The 19,876-nt window shown below is 41.4% G+C and overlaps 1 long non-coding RNA gene across 1 annotated transcript in view; it reads right to left on the bottom strand.

Annotated features, from left to right (window-relative positions):
* Positions 1 to 19,876, bottom strand: part of LOC144659509 (uncharacterized) — a 152,684-nt gene that overhangs the window by 17,180 nt on the left and 115,628 nt on the right. The window lies entirely within an intron of this gene.

Here is a 19,876-nt window from a genome sequence, read left to right as displayed (position 1 = left end):
GAAAGACAAAACCGCAGTATCCTGAAGCGCCTGCGTATTGCTCAAGCAGAGGGTCGCAACTGGAAATCAGAGATGGACAACTTCTTAGTGATGTATCGTAGTACACCACATTCTACAACGGGGGTTAGCCCAGCCGAATTGTTGTTTGGAAGACGCATCAGAACCAAACTACCCCAACTCCAAGAGTTCAGTATTGAAGATGAAGTCAGAGATCGTGACAGTGAGCGGAAAGAGAAAGGGAAGATGTATGCAGACAGCAGAAGAAATGCATGTGAGAGCGAGATTCAAGAAGGTGATAAGGTGTTACTGAGACAGGAGAAAGAAAACAAACTGTCAACACCATTCAAACAGTCTCCCTTTACAGTTGTTCAGAAGAATGGCAATAGTGTTCTTGTCGAGGCTGATGGTGTACAGTACCGTCGGAATGTGACCCATGTGAAAAAGTATCTCGAGCGTGATAATGATGTATTACCAGCCACCAGTAAGTCATCAGATGTTTCGGAGGCTCAGAGAGCAACACAAACTTCACCAAGCCGAGAGTTTAGTGAACCTGTTACTTCTGGAACAACAAGCGAAGACAAACCAGTGGAAAACAAACATGTCATGGAACAAAGTGATGTTACTACCCTACGCCCGTCAAGAGTCAAGAGAGTACCCTCTAAATTTCAAGATTATGTTCTAGGCTGCGTTCAGTTGGTCCCAGGGTAGAACTTTTAGATCCAGATGTGAACTGGAACTTTGAACTGAACTGGAACTATTAGTGTTGTGTTACATTTGTACTTATGTCAGTTTTAAAATGTTGAGCCTTTGTTAGTTCAGGAAAAGACATTCAGAGACATTTGCATGCGTATAAAGTTGGTTAGGTTTTATTCTGTTTTTGTTGCCTTCCAACACAACGAGTTATTCGAAGAAAGGAGGAATGTAGTGTTTGTTACTTAAGCCTTACCCTCCCCACCCCCCATGTATATATTACCCAGCATGACACTGGAGATGTGATGATTAAATGTACACGAGTGTAATGGCGTCGTTCTCTTTTACTGTTGGTTAAATCCGGATCATCCACGGTTAAATCCGCACATCCACTACAACTCTTACGATCAATATAAGGCCAAGCAAAAAACACAAGGCAAAGCAAACACAACAACTTTTAATGGCTGACGAACAAGACCACCTGAGCACGGTTACATAACAATCTAAGTCACGTGCAAAGCTTAAATATTGACCGGAACTGTCGTGACTGCGTTACAAAGGAATATTATATTCAGTAGATGATTGACAAATGTAATTGAAATAGGAGACCAGTATTGTGAAATATACGAACACAACGCAAACAACATGAGGATCGCAAGGGAGACTATTTTGTATTTTTTTGTTTTATTTTACCATACAACTTCGGGACAGTATCGCAACATCTTCCCGTTTGTAAAAAAGTGTCTCAAAAAAGCGACTGAGTTCCTTAGTAATAAAAGACAACAACAGTGTACATGTTCAACAATGAATGAAAGTTCCAAAAAAAATATCTAACAGGTCTAAGTAGTAAAGTCCTGAAAACGGGGTGGTGGTTCTTTAATACTACCACTCCTTGTAACAGTAGGAATGGATGCAAGTTCCACATGCTCTGCTCAGAACAGACGGTGGTTTAGCTGCAGGTTTCACAACAGGCGAAGGTTCAGCTGCAGGTTTTACAACAGATGGGGATCTGCTTGTGGCAATGATCGCAGTGGCTCAAATGATGGTAGGACAATAGGTGGAGAAAATGAGTTCCAAAATTTTAAACCAAAAATTGTCAACAAAAAAATTCCAGTTAATAAAAAATTTTTTTTAGAGTCAATCAGCTTTTCTTGGACAGCTTGTGGGAGAAGTGTGTTAGGCTTTAGTTTTTACTTGACAGCGGTAGCAAACTGTGTGTTCTTCTGCTGAACAGCCTTTGTGCTGGGTACGAACCAATTTCTGTGGGCGTGTTGCAATAGTCTAGAAGAACAAGGTATGGGTCAAACTTTCGACATGCTGCCTTCTTCATAAGGTTCTCACAGATTTTCACAGCACTCTCGACCTTTCCATTACTTTGGGGATAGCACTGAGAGGATGTAATGTGTTGAAAGTGCCAGTCATTTGCAAACTTTGCAACCTCAAAGGAAGAACAGTGTGGTCCGTTGTCGGAGATTACTTCCTCTGGAGTTCTATGACGACTAAAATGCATTTTCAACTTTGCAATAACAGTCCTGGAGTCTGTCATGTAAAGCTTATCCGCCTCGAAGAAAGAGGAGTAATAATCAACTGTAATCAGGCACTTAAGCCCGTCAAAGCAGAACATATCTGTACCAGCCTTTTGCCAAGGCCTTGACGGAATTTCATGATTTGAATAGACTAAAAAATAGGGTAATTGAATAATTTCTTCTGTCATGGTCTGCTGTGCAATGGTGGATTGTGAGAAGTAGTGAGAATGATGTAAACACTTGATGCCAATTAATGCCATAATTAATTTGAATTTATAAAGTGATGAGATATAAATTTTCCTGCATCGTGGCCCATGGTCGGCCGTCTGCGGTGCCGCAGTTGATTCAACGAAGGTCTGTGGTCCACACCTGCCGCAGATGATTTGAATATATTAAAAAAATAGGGTAATAAATTACTTCTCCTGTCGTGGTTTGCTGTGCAATGGTGGATTACTACATATTGAGAATGATGTAAACACTTTGAAATAAAGTGGAACCTGCTAACTTGAACAAGATATAATTTTTCTTGGATTCACGTTTTCAGTCATTTATATTATCTCTAACTTCTTTGCAACAACTAGCTTTATTTGCTCGAGTTTTAATTCACACAGTATTGCATGCAAAATCAAACAAGGTAATTACCTTAAATATTGGTGACAAAAACAAATGAAATTGTCATAATTATATAATAAAACATAATACCACATTTCAAACTGTTAATCCATTAATCTATTAATACAAAAACACTTAATGATGATTTTTAGATTTTGAAATGTTTTTGAACAAACAAAAAGTTAAATTGAAATGCTGCTAACTAATCTTGGAAGAAATGCACGTTGCTTCTCAGTGTAAAGTTACTTTCGAGGCATTAAATTGTTAGCTGTAACAATTTTCATTGTAGCTGTTATGTGTTTATGAATTGGCTTGGAAATGGCTTCACCAAATGATAAGCTACGTATTACGGCTGTATTTCGCTAAGGTTTGGGTTTGTACTTGATAAATACTTTGCATCGTTTATATTTGAATTTGAACTTTGGACCTTCCACACCCTAAAAAACTGGCACAAATAGCAGCATCAAATTCCAAAGTTTTGAAACTTCCAAAAAGGTGTTATTTCAACCTGTTCTGTTAGGTTAAATCGTCTGGGCACGTTTCAAACGCGGTTTAATATTTGAAGTTGAATTTTGGACCTTCAACAGCCATAAAACCTATAACAAAATGGCTATGCCAAATTTAAAATCTTTGAAACTTCTAAAAATGTGTGCTTTAAACCCGTCCTATGGACGCTTTCACTTGATGATAGGGTAGAATAATTGGATGTTTTGCTTCATACTTAATAAGAACATTCTCAAGTCATCCTACAACCTGCAAGATTCCCATGTAATCCAAGAACGGATGAAATTTGCCCATGTGAGCTGGTATCTCTAGGCTTGAGCTCTTAAAATCGAAAGTTACTGATGCAAAGGCTTAAATAAACTGAAATGTTCTGGCTCATGTGCTGTGTCCTGGTTTCGTGGCTGCCAGTTAGCTTTGGATCTGGCTCATGTGCAGTGTCCCAGTTTCGTGGCTTCTAGTAAGCTTCGGTTCTGGCTCGCAGTTTTGTGGCTGCAGGGTTCACGGCTCTTGTGCTGTGGCCTTGTTCTGTGGCTTCTGGTTAGGTTGGGTTCTGTCTCACATGCAGTGTCCCAGTTCTGTGGACACACACACATCAGAATAATAATGAGGATCGAACTGCACCAATAGCAGCGATCCAATGTGCCATAAATAGGAGGCGTAAACAATCGACCTCATTGCCTGATGAAGACTAGCAGGTCTAGCAGTATTGAGGGGAGTGGGGGGGAAGAAAAAGCCGGGAAGAAAAAAGAAAAGAAAAAAGAAAAAAAAAAAAAAAAAAAAAATGCAATTGGGGAAAAGAAAAAAAAATTTAGAAAAAATTTGGGAACAGCGATGAAAAAATATACCTGGTTACGACCCTGGTATTAAGTCGAAACATCGCGATCAACACCTGAAAGCGATTCTCTCATGAGACAAACAAATAAATGTTCATTCCTAAATAAGAACCTATAAGAACCTGAATAGCCTAAATTTGTGTAAACTAACTTTAATGTAAGAGCCTGTTTAGGCTTACCTGAAAAAAATTGGTTATTACTCGTGGGTTTTTCCTGCACTTCTTTGCTGCTTTCGTTGCTGCTGCCTTTTAAGCACCTTCTACTCTTCTTTGTCTGACACCATTCAGATGCTTTAACCACACCGAAGTTTCCTTTACTGTCAGATTTGTCTTCTTTGCTAGGTGCTCTATTCGATCTGTGTTAAATATAGAGAAATCTTTGGATGGTCTCTTATATGGCTGATTAGGCCAGATGAAAACACAAGCTAACAACACACTACATTTCAACATGGCGGCCATACAAGAACCCAGGTCCGCCCTTTATTGAGCATGCGTACAATGCCGCTGACCAATACATTACACTTCCTCCCCTTCTAATATGTTTGTCTCAAAACCTAGCAGCACAAGGATACATGCAAATAAACAAACTTGGATCTTCCTGATATCAACAAAACAAATGTCTCTGCTAAGAGCAGATTGAGTCCCAAGATTAAGAATGTTCTTAAAGTCACAAGTTATGCCTATCTGGGGCTTTTCTCTCTCTGGCTGGGTATCTGCGCTTAGCTCTCACGGGCGAGTTCCTTGGAACTGTCTCACTCTGGTGTTGCATCGGTGGTGGTGGTCCAGTCTCTGCTACTGCAACAGGGATCTTCACTGGAGACTTAGAAACTGGCTCTGGAGCTGCTGGAGACTGTCGAGTTGGGGACTCAGGAACTGGGTCTGCAACAGGGTCTGGAATTTGAGCGGGTTGTTCCAGAGTTGTTGCTGGAACACTGGTACTCGGTGAGGGAGATGGAGTACTTGGTACTGATACTGGAACTGCCATTTGAGCCGGCAACTCCTCAGGATCCGCATCATCAAAAACCTCTTCAGAATTCAAACGCTGCGTCTGCAGGAGGTGATCAATGTGAAAATAGCACAGTTGGCCACCAACTCTTACAAGGTAGGTGAGTGGTCCCAACCTTCTTATCACTGTACCTGGGACCCACTTCTCCGCTCCTCCCCGGGTATTTCGCACATTCACAGAGTCACGTGGTGACAGTTCTCGCTGCTGCTTCCCTTGCTGGTCCTGGATGTGATCTTCCATGTTTGGCAGGAGCACGCTGAACTTGGTGCGAGGTTTGCATTTCAAAAACAGTTCCGATGGTGTCACTCCTGTCACTGAATGAGGAGTGTTTCTGTACTGGAACAAACAATTGGCCAGTTGATGTTTCAGCGAACGCTTTTTACCACCTCTTCTCACACTTTCAGCATGTTTACGTAATGCTTGTTTCAGGATCTGCACTGTGCGCTCTGTTGCCCCATTAGAAGATGGATGGTACGGAGGTACCAGTGTTTGTTTAACTCCATTCTGTTTACGGAAATTGGTGAAATCCTGGGAAATGAATTGGGGCCCGTTGTCTGAAACAACTTCCTCTGGCAATCCATATGCCGCAAACCAAAGTCTCATTTGGTCAATAGTGCTTTGAGCAGTTGTGGATCTCATGTGTGCTACCTCTATCCACTTGGAATGGCTGTCAATCAACCCAAGGAAGCAGTTGCCGTCCTTCTCTGCAAAGTCAATGTGTACTCTTTGCCACACCCGAGTAGGCCACCTCCATGGGTACAGTGGTGCACTGGGCAGTGCTTTCCGCACTGCTTGACACACTTCACAGCTTTTCACCATCAACTCAATTTCTGCATCCAAATTCGGCCACCAAATGTAACTTCGAGTGATATATTTCATTGCGACAATACCAGGATGTTCTTCATGTAATTCTTGCAATAGTCTGTTCCGTAGCGATGGAGGAATGATTACACGCATTCCCCATAAGACACATCCTTGGTCAGCTGTAAGCTCGTGTCTTCGTGTGAAGAATGGTTTCAGTTCCTCACTGGATACATAATTTGGTCATCCAGTTAGCGTGTTATTCAGAACTCTCGCTAGAACAGGATCTCTTCTGGTTTCTCTGCTGATGTCCTTTGCATCAACAGGCAATTCTTCAAGGCCTGAGAAGAAATAGAGTTCAGCCTCTTCTTTCAATGGTGGATTGTTGCACGGGAGACGTGATAAGGCATCAGCATTGCCATGTTCTGTAGACAGCCGATATTCCACTTGGTAGCTGTAGGCCTGCAGAATTACTGCCCAGCGTTGCATTCTAGCAGCTGCTAAGGTTGGTACTGCTGTTTTTGGACCCAAGGGCTTGTGGTCTGTATACAGGTGAAATGTAAGACCATACAGGTACTTGTGGAATTTCCGGACTCCGAATACAATTGCTAAGGCCTCCTTCTCTATCTGGGAATAGTTCCTTTCACTCTTTGTAAGTGTTCTCGGGGCAAAAGCGATGGGACGCTCTTGTCCATCATCCATTACGTGTGAAATCACAGCGCCTACACCATACAGAGACGCATCACATGCTAGAATCAGCTTTCTCTTCTCATCATAAGGAACCAATACTCTACCAGCCATAAGCTCAGATTTACTAAAAAAGCTGGAAAGCTTCTTCACACTCTTTTGTCCACTCCCATTTCACTCCCTTTCGGAGCTGAGTTCATGTACTGGCTGAAGCAAGGTGGAAAGATTGGCAATGAAATGGCCATAGTAATTCAGCAACCCTAAGAAGGAGCGAAGTTCCGCCAGATTCTTCGGACTTGGAGCTTCACTGATCGCTGCCATCTTCTCATCAGTAGGGTGTTGGCCTTCTCCATCTACACGATAGCATAGAAACTCTACACTTGGTACCATCAGCTGTACCATAAACTCACACTTGGACCACTTAGCTATCCTGGGGTTCACAAGTTAACATGAATTTTTGGTCTGAGGTCTGCAGTCCGCAGTACCCTTTCTACCACTTGACTTGTTTCCAGATGCTGAATGGCTCTCAGGGTTGGTCTTGCATACACTTGCATAATGACCCACTTTCTTACACTTCATACACACACTTTGACGTGCTGGACAAGATTTATCCTTGCTAAAAATGTCCTTCTTGACCACATCGGTAGCATCGTCCCTGCCTTTTCACTTTTGGCTGCTTGGGAGGCTTTGGAGGGGGTGTTACAATGACTTTATTCACTCCCAGTGATTCCACTGTTGAAGGTGCAGAATCCTGTGCTCCCATTTTCTTAGCTTGAACGTCAACAGCTTCCATTGATCGAGCTACTTCTTGCACTTTCTCAAGAGTAAAAGATTTTCCTTTGCCAGCAATTTCCTCCTCAATTCCAACGATCGACATTTGTCAATAATTTAATCTCCTAATGTCAATGTCTGGGGTCGTGAAATTACAATTCTGTGCTTGCTTCCTAAGCCTAGCTATGAATTGACCAACTGTGTTCTCCATCCTGGTGAGCCATGCTTCTGAATACATGTCGCTCGTACGGTTCATTAAGCTTGGTGACAAAATACGTTTTCAGAGTACGTACCGTTTTCTCGAAATCAGTAGCCGTATCTTCTTCAAATTCCACACTCGGGGCTGGGTCTCTCAGTGTTTCGTACAACTCCTGAACATCTATTCCCGCGGTGTGAAGTAGCAAAGCCTTTTTTTGTGCATTGTTCACCACTCCTTTGGCCACAAAAAAGTATTGAAACGATTGAAGCCCTTTCTTCCAACGTGGTCCCAATGCAGACGAATTTCCTTTGCAATCGAACGGAGCTACGCCTTGAATTTCGATGTTAACTGCCGCCATTCTTTGTTAGTTAGTCAATCCTGTCCTCGTCGCCAGTGTTAAATATCGAGGAACTTTTGGATGGTCTCTTATATGGCTGATTAGGCCAGATGAAAACACAAGCTAACAGCACACTACATTTCAACATTTCCTTTATTGAGCATGCGTACAATACCGCTGACTAATACATTACAATCTGCACCTGCTAGAATATCAGTTCCAGAAATCATAGCTGATTAAATGCATTCTGAATAACTACAGAAGGGGTTCTACCTGGACTGCTGTGTTTCCTTTAAACATACTTCCAGGCTTCTAGGGCCTTAATGTAGTGTCCTGCACAATGGCCTTTGCATTTGTCACTATCGGCACCCCATGGTTTTGATGCATCCGGAACTGGTAGGGGAAATATGTAAGTGGGGGTCCTCAAGCGAACCAGTAAAACTCTTCCTTTTTGTCTTCTGTACATTTGTTATGTGGACAGCCTGCCTTATAGCACAAATGTAGCACCAGAAAATACTTTTTTGAGAGAAAAGGTACTTTGTGTTTCGGGAGAACAGTCGACACCCTCTCAAAATTTCTGTTAAGCTCTGGATTAAGTCCCTTTAAGCCTCCCTTCTCTGCAGACTTTCCACTGAGAAATGTAAGTAACAAACACATCTCTCTTGAATCTTCTTTGCCTCTTCATCCATGGACCCATGTAACTTCTGTGCACTGGGTCTATTAAGAGTCATTTGAAGAACAGTTACTGGCATCTACATTATCTTTCAAATGGCCTGTTCAGCTTTGTATTAAACAAATGGAAAGAAAACTTTATAAGCAGTTCCAAGGCCCACTATGCAGTCGTTAAGAATAGATTTTCCAAATTAAATCAGTGCTGAACACTTCTTGCACAACGAGACTATTTTGTTTCCATGAACAGAGTACCTATATTAACAAAATCTTGCAAACTGAACTCTAACTGGTAACAACGAAACGCAAGTGCCTTTGACACCTAAAAAATGTCCCCCTAAAAATGTTTTTAATTTTTTTCAAAAGTAGCTGAGGCACAAACTTTTTTTCTGGCTCCTCTAAATTTCCTACCCCTTCTGGTTGCTTTCCTGTGTCAATCAGAGTTTCTTTACCCTTTAGTCCCAGCTTTGATCTTCTCTGTATCACGAGCCTGGGTAAACCCTCCTTCTCTTATCTCTACTTCCTCTGTCTCTTTCTTTGTGACTTTAGTTTTCCGACCTATATATTAAACAACTTGCCTTGCCTTGCAATTGGGTGCTCTTCACATTTGCCATCTTTACACTTTGGTAAGTTGATGCAATGGTTTCTCGCTGACTTGGCCCCCAACTTTTGGAGCTATGTCATTTCTGATTGTAGTTGCCTTTTCCTTCCTCTGCAGCATGTTCATAGTGATGGTAATTGTTTGGCAGTCTTTTGTTGTTATTGTCAGGATGGTGTCGTAATTGCTGTTCCAGGATTCCAACGTTTTTCTAACACGGAAATTCCCCTTGTCGATCAGGGGTGTACTATCAAAAGTCAATGGAATGGTCGTTCAACCAAGCATGTGAAGCAATGTTAGAACCTTTTTTTAAAGGTTTTAGTGTTTCTGAAATGTTCTTTCTTCCTTGTTTGTAAGCATCTTTTGGTTTCACCAATATAGCTCCATGAACATTTGGCGCATGGGATCTTATAAACAACATTTGTTTGTAGCTCCGCTGATAGTTTTGATTTCAGAAAAACAAATTCCTGTTGGCCTGCTTGTGGTTTGAATTCCATTGTTTCTAAGAGGTCTTAAGAGAGTTTCAGTTAGGCCTTTGATGTAAGGTAAGACTGCGAAGCCACGGTATATATCAAAGGGATTGACTCATCGTAATAACTTTCCTACCAATTCTTCTGGAGTTGGTTTGATTGTCGGAGGTGGTTTCTTCTTTGAGTTGTTAGTTATGACAGATTGTGGGTAGCAGGTTGATTTCAGGGCATCAGTCACGTAATCCATCACATCACCTGCAGAAAAATAGGTAGGAATATTCTTAAGATGGGGGCCAAAAAATGCACGGATTTCTGATGGGACTGCTTCTCTTCTCTCTGGCCACCCCAGCTCAATAGTCTGCTTCAGGTACGCAGGACTGCATCCTTAGTTTTCTGTTAAAAATCTACAAGACGCTCTCTGGCTCCCTGGTTCAGTCATGTCGACTTCTGCTGATCGGATGAATTTAACTCATTTTGCGAGATATGGTTAGATAATGGTTGGTACGCCCTGCTCAAGGTGTCTGTAATCTCTTGGCCTTTCTTGAATTGTAGATGGTAGTTTTGCTAGCACATCATTCGCTGGAGTCTCTTTGAGGCTGTGAGAAGTGGTTTCTTTAGTATAGCCTTCAGGGGCTTGTGGTCAGTCTCTATGGTGACCTCTTGTCCAAACAGGTACTGCTCAAACTGCTTGCATCGCGAGAAGTTCTTTTTCAATCTGAACATAATTTTTCTATGGCCGTAAGTGCCCTTGATGGGAAAGCTACTGGTTGGCCCTCCTGCGACAGAGCAGCTCGAAGGTCGGAATGCGATGCGTCACATTGCAGGGTGACCTCTTTTCAAACATCATCGTGTAGCACAGGATGATTTGATTGGTGATGAGTTGCTTCACGTCTGTGAAGGCTCTTTCATGGACTTCATTCCAGTGCCATTCAACATGCTTATCTTCTAGTCGTCTCAGTACTGGGCAGTACTGTAGACATATGTACATCAGTGGGCTTTGACATCATCAGCATTGCATCTACTATCTTTGGGTCTGGTTTCAGTCCATTGACTGCAAGCAAATGGCCGATGTAAGGTAATTTAGTAAATCTCAGGTGGACTTTGACTTGGTTGAGGGTAAACGTTCTATCTATGGCTATTCTAAGGACGATCCTTAGGTTCTTGTCATGATCTGAGGTGGCAGTCTTCATGTCGTCACTTTCTCCGTACACCAAAAGGTCATCAGCAATGACTGCAGTACCTTTGATATCTCCGAAGGTATCATTCTTCCTCCTCTGGAACTATTTGGGTGCTGAGGAGATGCCAAAGGGCTTGGTCAATCAGCGGTCCCTGCCAGAACCCACTTTAAGCATCAACCTTTCTTTTGCTTAGACTGGTGCAACTTCTTCAACGGTTGGGAGGGGGTAGTGAGGCCGCTTGATGGCTCTGTTTAGATCTTTAGGATTGATACATATTCTGCGCTTGCAGGGCTTGCGCTGTAATCATACTTGATACCTAAACTGTGTCTTCGCTCACTGGGGCCAGGGTGTTCTCCTCTACCATTCAATTCCAGTCTAAATGGCTCTCTAAGGGTAACAGGTACCTTGCAGGGTGGGTGTATAACTGGTTGTGCTGTTGGGTCGATCTCTTTGAGGTAAGGGTCTGCGAGGCATTCAAGCCTTCAAAAACATCTGCATAATCTGCCAAGATGTTGACATCAATTACTGTCATCGACATTGTGTCTACTGGCTGTCTTGAGTCACTGTATCCACATTATGGTGGGAGTCTTTAACCAGCACTTTTAAGAAATACAACCTTCTGCCTTCAGAAGTGGTTTCGCATCTCCATAAACAACTTGGAAGGATATAGGACGAACCATCTCTCGTGCACTTCAGTTTGCACTTCCCCACTAGGTACATAACTGCTTCATTGTACACGGTTAACGTAGGCTTGCTTTTCTCGATATAGAGGTCGTCAGGATCTCCCATAACTCTTGCTTAGTCTTTCGGTGGTAGGTTACAAGTTGCTCCAAAGTCTAGCTGGAACTTGACATAAGCATTGTCGTTTACCATCATTGTCACAAACAATTGACTTGCAACTTCATCTTTACACTTGGTGTTCAGTGATCCGATTTTGTGAGTGAACATGTGAATAGGAATTCGGACACCATTGTAAGCCTTTAACTTAATCTTGGTACTACGCAATGGCCACTGATTAAACTGCTGATCATACAGGGCCTTAGGCAAGATAGACACTGTGGCTCCAGTATCCAATTGCATTTTGCAACTCTTCTGATCTAATATAACTGACACATGGATCGGGGTACGTCCAGCCTTACCAGAATCCTTCACTGTAAAAATGCCCAGAACCTCATCATCCTCTGTGTCCTCCTCAACCACTTCTTCTACAAACTTTGTCTCTCCAAACTCTTGCTTAGTCCTTCGGTGGTAGGTTACAAGTTGCTCCAAAGTCTAGCTGGAGCTTGACATAAGCATTGTCGTTTACCATCATTGTCACAAACAATTTACTTGCAACTTCATCTTTACACTTGGTGTTCAGTGATCCGATTTTGTGAGTGAACATGTCGATAGCAAATTCGTTTTCGGTATTAATTCTTCAATTTCCACCAGGTGGAGTCGTTTGTCTGTTTTTGGTGGTCTTGTTTCCTTTGTTCAGCACTTTTTTGCAAAATGGTTTGCAAGACCACACTTTTGGCACTTTGAACCATATGCTGGGCAAAGGTTCTTGTTCCTTGGATGTCTAATGCCACAGAATTTGGTTGCAAAACGACTCGAACTTCTCCAAAACGTTTTCAATTTTGGGTTCGTCACCTACATCCCATGTGAGCGTATTGTAAACATCAACAGCCTCTTCGTCGATTACAGTAAGTAGAGCCGAGACACGCGTTGGTTCATCTTTCTTTGTTTCACTAGTTGCTATATCGTAACTGCTCCACTTTTGACTGGGCTGTGTTAACTTGCTGGAGTTGTAAAGGCTCTGGTGGGGGCAGGCCAAATGAAGTGGCAGCCATGTTGGATTTCTAAGTAAGCTTATTCAGGCTTCAGTTCCTGGGGTTCACGAGTTAACGTGAATTTTTGGTCTGAGGTCTGCAGTCCGCAGTGCCACAGTTAATGAGTATGTTAAATAATGCCAATTAATGCCACAATTAATTCAAATTTATTAAGTGATGAGATATAATTTTTTCCTGCACCATAGCCCATGGTCGGCCGTCTGGTCGGTCCGTGGCCCACGCTGCCGCAGATGATTTGAATATATTAAAAAATAGGGTAATAAATTAACTTCTCCTGTCGTGGTCTGCTGTGCAATGGTGGATTACTACATATTGAGAATGATGTAAACACTAATAAATAAAGTGGAACCTGTTAACAAGGTACAACTTTTCTTGGATTTCGCATTTCCAGTCATTTATTATTATCTCTAACGTCTTTGCAGCAACTAGCTTTATTTGCTTAAGTTTTAATTGACACAGTTTTACATGCAAAAGCAAACAAGGTAATGACCTTAACCAAAATATTGGCGACAAAAACAAATGAAATAGTCATATAATAAAACGCAATACCACATTTCAAACTATTAACCCATCAACTATTGATCTATTAATACAAAAACCGTTAATGATGACTTTTAAATTTTGAAATGTTTTTGAGCAAAGAAAAAATTAAATTTAAATGCTGCCAACTATTACTGGAAGAAATGCACATTGCTTCTCAGTGTGAATTCAATTGAGGCATTAAATTGTTAGCTGTAAGGTTAGCTCATTGCTGCTGTTATGTTTTTGTAAATTGGCTTGGGAATGGCTTCACCAAATGCTTCGCTACGTATTACAGCTGTATTTGGCTAAGGTTTAGGTTTGGACTTGATAAATACTGTGCAACCTTTATATTTAAATTTGAACTTTCCAAAGTTTTGAAACTTGCAAAAAGGTGTTATTTCAGTCTGTTGTGTTAGCTGGGGAGATCGTTTGGACACGTTTCAAACGCGGTTTCATATTTGAAGTTGTAGTTTGGAACTTCCACAGCCGTAAAACCTATCACAAAATGGCTATGTCCAATTTAAAATCTTTGAAACTTTAAATGGTTGATAACTTCCCTTTCAGCTCGATAAACTTTGTCCGTGGACAGCAGGGGTTCACTTTCTAGAATGCTCTCAGCTTTGGCGTTAACTCAACTTCAATTGCATCTCTCGATGCACCACGTTATGAATCTTAATAGCAAAGCCACAGCTTTCCTTAATCTTTCCCACAATGAGTGGCTCTCCATCAAACTGGATAGCCTTCTTCACTTTGATGAGTCGATAAATGACCGTGAGACTGGATTTCATATTGACCTCTTGATCGTCTTCTGGTAGTTCTGATTGGTAGATTGTTGGATCACAAGGCCAAAACGCCTTATTCCTCTCCAGAAACTCGACTTTCTGCTTGCTTTTATTTCATCTACTGTAAGACGTAGCTCTGCTAACTTCATCTGCTGGGTTGAGATCAGAACCTACTGGTCTCCACTGGTGGGGTGCTGAGCTCTCATGTATGACTGACAGTCTGTTGGCGGCAAATGTTACACACAGGTGTAATCCGACCAATATGTCGATTGACTGATTGGAATGTCTAGGTACTCTCTTACATGTCTTAAAGTGGTAAAGACCGGGGGGCTGGATTTCATGTTGCCTCTGGATCGTCTTCTGGTAGTTCTGATTGGTAGATTGTTGGATCACAAGGCCAAAACTCCTTATTCCTCTCCAGAGACTCGACTTTCTGCTTCTTTTATTTCTCTACTGTGCGTCCTCTGCTCTTCTCTGCTGGGTTGGTCGCCTACTGGTCTCCACTGGTGGGGTGCGAGCTCTCATGTATGACTGACAGTCTGTTGGCGGCAAATGTTCACACAGGTGTATCCGACCAATATTCGATTGACTGATTGGAATGTCTAGGTACTTTCTTACATGTCTTGTCTAATTAAACGGCTAACAGTGCAGCTGACAATTCCAATCTTGGCACAGTTGTTGATTTCAGATAGGCAAGTCGGGACTTTCCAATAAGAAACGCACAGGGGATCATTTCCTCAGCATCCACCAATCAGAGGTACAAAACTGCTCCATATGCAATCTGCAGGAAGGGGGCATGTGCAAAATTGTGAAGCTTAGCACTCTTTTAAGGTAGCTGGTTTAACGCATCTGTCAACTTTCATCCGAGAAAGTTTGGCCAACTGACTCTTTTCCTCTCCCATCTTTCACCATCAATATCATTGGTTGGTTCTTCCCATCTAAGTTTCTGTAAACACAGATCTTGTAACTTTTTGGGGGTTTGTTGGAAAAAAAATAAATTTTTTGGTTTTTTTTTTTCTTTAGACCCCAAAATCCTTTCATTCCAGTACAAAAATATAAAGATTTTATTTTTATATTTTTGGGGGGGGGGGGGGCCCCCCCCCACTTCTGGTGAGATATTTAAAAAAAAAAAAAAAAATGTGAGTTTTTTTTTTTATCAACTTTCATGACTCCTTTTAATAAAATTTAAAGAAAAAGGAAACCAATGGAACAAAGAGAAAAAAACGTGCCATCATTTCCTGAAAAAAAAAAAGAAAAAAAAAAAAAAAAAATAAAGGAGAAAAAAGACACTCTTGGCAAGACCCAAGATTTGGCTTAGGACCTGCAACAGGTTTACTGACGATTTAATTGAAATGGCTGTTTGGAGAGATTCCCATGTAAATAATATTTTCAGGAAGCTCCACGTTACCCCCACGTAACCTAACCAAGACTGTTTTTATTTACAATCTCCTTAGAAGACTACCCCTAGTAAGTTGTATTTCATTGTTTCCTGATTACTATACATGTACATTAAGTAGCGAAGTATGGCTAGAAATTGATGGGTAGAGACCTTGCTCTTAGTATTTTTTTAAAGTTAAATTAAGAAATAACTTTCACGGGAATTACATAAAATATAAAAAACTTCAAACTTCGAACTTTAAGAATTTACCTGCTAAACAGATACAGATCTATATTACATGTATGCTTATAAAAAACAGAGTGCCAGTTGATGAACTATTGATCATGCAACAAAGATACTATTGTAAAAAGCTCAAATTAAGTGTTTTTGTATGTGTGTTTTGTAATTTTGTATGGACACACAGATTCTGGTTTTATTACTTAAGTGCAATTCCTGCATTACAGGCAGTAGACATGCAGTTTAAACTCACAGAACATTGATATGTAGTTGTTGTTTTACGCATCATTATCATCTGATTTGTCCTCTTCCTCTGCATTCCAAGTTGCCAGGCGTTTCTTGTGTTTGTCAAGCCATTGGTGAAAAGCTAGCCAGTCAATGGAAAGTATTGGACTGTTCTTAATTTCACTGAAAGTGGCGTGACATCTACCAGGTATAGCTTTGAAGGACCTCAGGTTCTTAAGATTTTGGACCATGCAGAGTTCGTCACCAACAGCTGTTTTCCTGGAGTGAGCGGTTGAATTAGGTGTTACATTGGAGCTCTTGTCATACGAGTGCCATATACATTGCACTCCACCCACAGACCTTTGTTTCCTCAGGACTGCCTTCTGGGTCTTGTTGGCACCCATGCCATTATTAGGAACCTTTGTTGCCTTGATGGTGTGTTCCATGGCAATGTCAGTTTCCAATGTTGTGACCAGGCTTTCCACTTGGATTTCTAAACCGCCCATATGTACACACGTGCTGCCATTTGTTCTGTCAGTGTGCACTTGACTTGTGTTATGAATCGCATTGTCTCGATGGCATTCTTAGAGTAATTACTCTTGGCCTTAAACATTAAAAGCAGGTACTTGATAATGACAATAAGACGGTCACCATCCCCTTTATGAACTGTGTCTATCATCTGCATGACTAACACTGCAAACTCGATGTCACAAAGACCATAGTTCATGCCTTTGTCTTCTGGGTATGACTGAATTTCTTCCAGATTGTCATGAAGAACATACTTATCGACAAAGGAACCAAAGGTCTGCTCAAAATATTCCACTTGGTCTGCTCTTGTCAGATTCTGGGGAGGTATGTGTGCTGTTGGCTTGTTAGTGATGGTGTCCACACTGAAAACCTCAGTGAATAAGCTCTTCCAACAGATAAAAAGAAATCCTGAAATCCGTCAACATCCTTCTTAATGTTGCTGTACACATTGTTCCTCACAATTCTTTTACGAAAGTATTTCAATTACCAACTTCACGAACTGACTTAGACTTTATCAATGTGTCATTCACTCACTCACTCAATCGTCTTCGTGCCCTTGGCCACATAAGGCCGTTACCAGATTCCGCCACTGCTGCCTGTTCTTTGCATTCTTTCTCAGCTCTCCCCAGCTGAGTCCGCTTTCCCGCATCTCTTTTTCAACATCTTGCTTCACTTATCCCGATGATATCCCTTCTGTATCTATCCACCTCCTTCACAATTTGGGCCAGCTTGCCGGTCTTACACATGGTGCGTACATTCCAGCAGCCAACTCTGATCTTAATCTTTGGCGACAGAAACTCGGCTCTCGAGATGCTGGCTCCCAGCTGGGTTTGGCCAACACCTGTCATTGGTCCAATTGCTTGGATCTCGTTGTTCCTGTTGCTACAACTTTGGTTTCTAGTGTTGGTTTCTGTAACAATTTATTTTTTACGGGGTAGGGTTGTCAGCCCTACGGCCAACCCCCAACCTGGAGGACCAGGGTGTCTATTTTTGTTTGGCCCTTCACCCTAGACCTGTCCAGCATGGTTGAACCTGCCGAAGGCACAAGGCCTCCGCTGGCATAGCTCCAGGGGTCCTAAAGGCGCGCAAGCTACCACACCATCGGCAAGGTATAGACACCATCGTGGTAGAAGTCACAAACTGCAAAATAGATTTAAAGTGCTACTACGATCAAATTTTTGATTTCCATTTTTTTACATTTTCGTGTACAAGGCTTTCTTACTCACCTGCCAATTTTCAATCCATTACGAACATCGTCGTTTTATTTTAATGTTTATTTCCGATTTGCCATAAAACCTTGTTCCTGGTGGAATGGAGAAAATGACGTCAGGCTCCAAATACCTACGGGTTGAAATTATAAAACAATATGTAGTGAAAATCACGCGAAAAGCAACAAAAAGTTTGGGCTTATTTTTCGTGCTGTTCTATGCTGATTGTTATTTCACCCGTGGGTATTGGAGTCTTGACGTCATTTTCTCCTTTCCCACCTTGGAACAAGGTTTTGGCGGCGTTCGGATAAACGTTAAAATAAAACGACTTCTGATGTCGTATGAGAAAATGGCAAGGTAGTAGAAAGTAAATTGTACACGAAAATGTAAAAAATGGAAATCGAAAATTTGATCGTAGTGCACTTTAAGTTTGATAAGAGTGATTACTGGTAGTATATTATAACATTTTGTAGCTTTTACTTTGAAAGAGAAACTACCATATTATTCCCTACATCATAACTAATGACCAGAGGGTCAATATTATGCTTTCAAATACAGCAGTGCTCTCTAACACAGACACATTGTCCTTCCAGGTTACCTCAGTAGAAATAAATAAACCCAAAAGCTAAAAATAATTATTTCACAGTCCTAAAATATCATTTTTACCATGAGTAAATTCTGCTTTGTATGCCACAGTTCGAAGCCATCTGGCTGTGTGTGTGCTAGGCGGTCTGTAAAATTGTGACAGCCAGCTCTCAAGTGTCTGGCAGAAGTTGCCCTGACACGTGTCAATTGATCTCCACTGAATGGCAGCTGAAGTCATCTGGAATGAAATTTCCAGAACCATCACTCGTAGCTCCTGCTTTCTGCCAGACTTCATTTAGTGTTTCTCCTAATTCACAGAGAATATCTACCATAGCAGCAATTTTTTTTTCATCCATTGGCAGAGGAAACAAGGAGGTCTTCTGTCTGATTTCAAAACTATGAGGGTGATTGATTTGCTTTGGACACACTTTGTCTAGAAACTTGAAAGTGTCTTGATCGATGAACTCTTGAAACACTCTATAAACAAGAACCTGGGATGACTTCCTGTAGAGTAATTGCTTTTACTCTGACATAACATAATTGTCATTTGGGAAGTTGGTGATGTCTGCTAGGGGCCTTGTTGTAATGTCTGAACACCAGACAGGTCCACGATGCAGGCGGATTCTCGACAAGAAAACACACACGTTTTCAAGCCGCCATCTTCCTTTATTGCACTACCCACAATGCCTTAGGGCTGGGCCTACACAGGCAACCCAGTTACAAACACACTACATCTTCCCCCCCCATTTTAAGTGAACCAATACGGCTCGCTGGTGGTTGTCCACAAAGACTTGTAGCAAACAATTTTCAGGTGCTTTTTGAACAAAAAATACATTAAGTAGGCTTATGGGTAAAAATACGCGCCATAAACCTGTATTTTGGAACATAGGTTGGAAAATAAACAACATATCAGCCTTTTAGTGAATAGTATCGGGACTTTTCTAGAGAGGTTTTGGTTTTGAAAACGATAATTTCCATGGAAGATGGAATTATCATGCATTAATGGGACGATTACGACTGAGTACATCCATTGTAGTAATGACATTATTCCAACAATCTCTTAATTTATCTCTTTATTTATAAGTTATGGGATCATAAACCTGTCTTTCCGAGACTTTAAAGCGGTTGTATAGTAGGCTGGACTTCTTGGACATCCCTCCTTCTGGAACTACTAATGGCCAAATTCTTTATTTTAAGACTCTTTAGACGCGATGGTCACGCTCATTTATTTACAATTTCGAGACGTCTTATATTCCACACATAGCTCTTTTTCAGCAATCATCATGGATTGATGAACGATCTCGGTATCTTCGATTACTAAAGGGCGCCTTAACCCCTTAACTGTGAAATGTCTTGATAAAGAATCTTTAATTTATTGTAGGAGCCGTAGGACCCTTGGCAGTCTTTCAAATGGACTCATACTTAGAGCCCCTGAACCAGGCTGACCACCATGATGCACAAGGTCAGCATAAGCGTTATTATTTTATTTCCTTCTGGAGTCGTTTCCTTTTACTTTGTATCTCTACTAGTAATTCATGCTTTTTTACTTTTAGTTTTGATTCCATTCTAAAGATCAATTAATTCCAGTCTACGGCTTCGCGAACTTGACCACGTGCAATGGCGTAGTCGGTTAGTTTGGAAATACCGTATTTATTCGATTAAGCGCCCAACCTCGAATAAGTGCCCACTTCGAACAAGC

This window comes from Oculina patagonica, chromosome 7 (genome assembly GCF_052425735.1).
Source record: "Oculina patagonica isolate OP01 chromosome 7, crgOcupat, whole genome shotgun sequence".
In the NCBI taxonomy this organism is placed as follows: domain Eukaryota; kingdom Metazoa; phylum Cnidaria; class Anthozoa; order Scleractinia; family Oculinidae; genus Oculina; species Oculina patagonica.
This window is presented reverse-complemented; position numbering and strand designations above follow the sequence as displayed.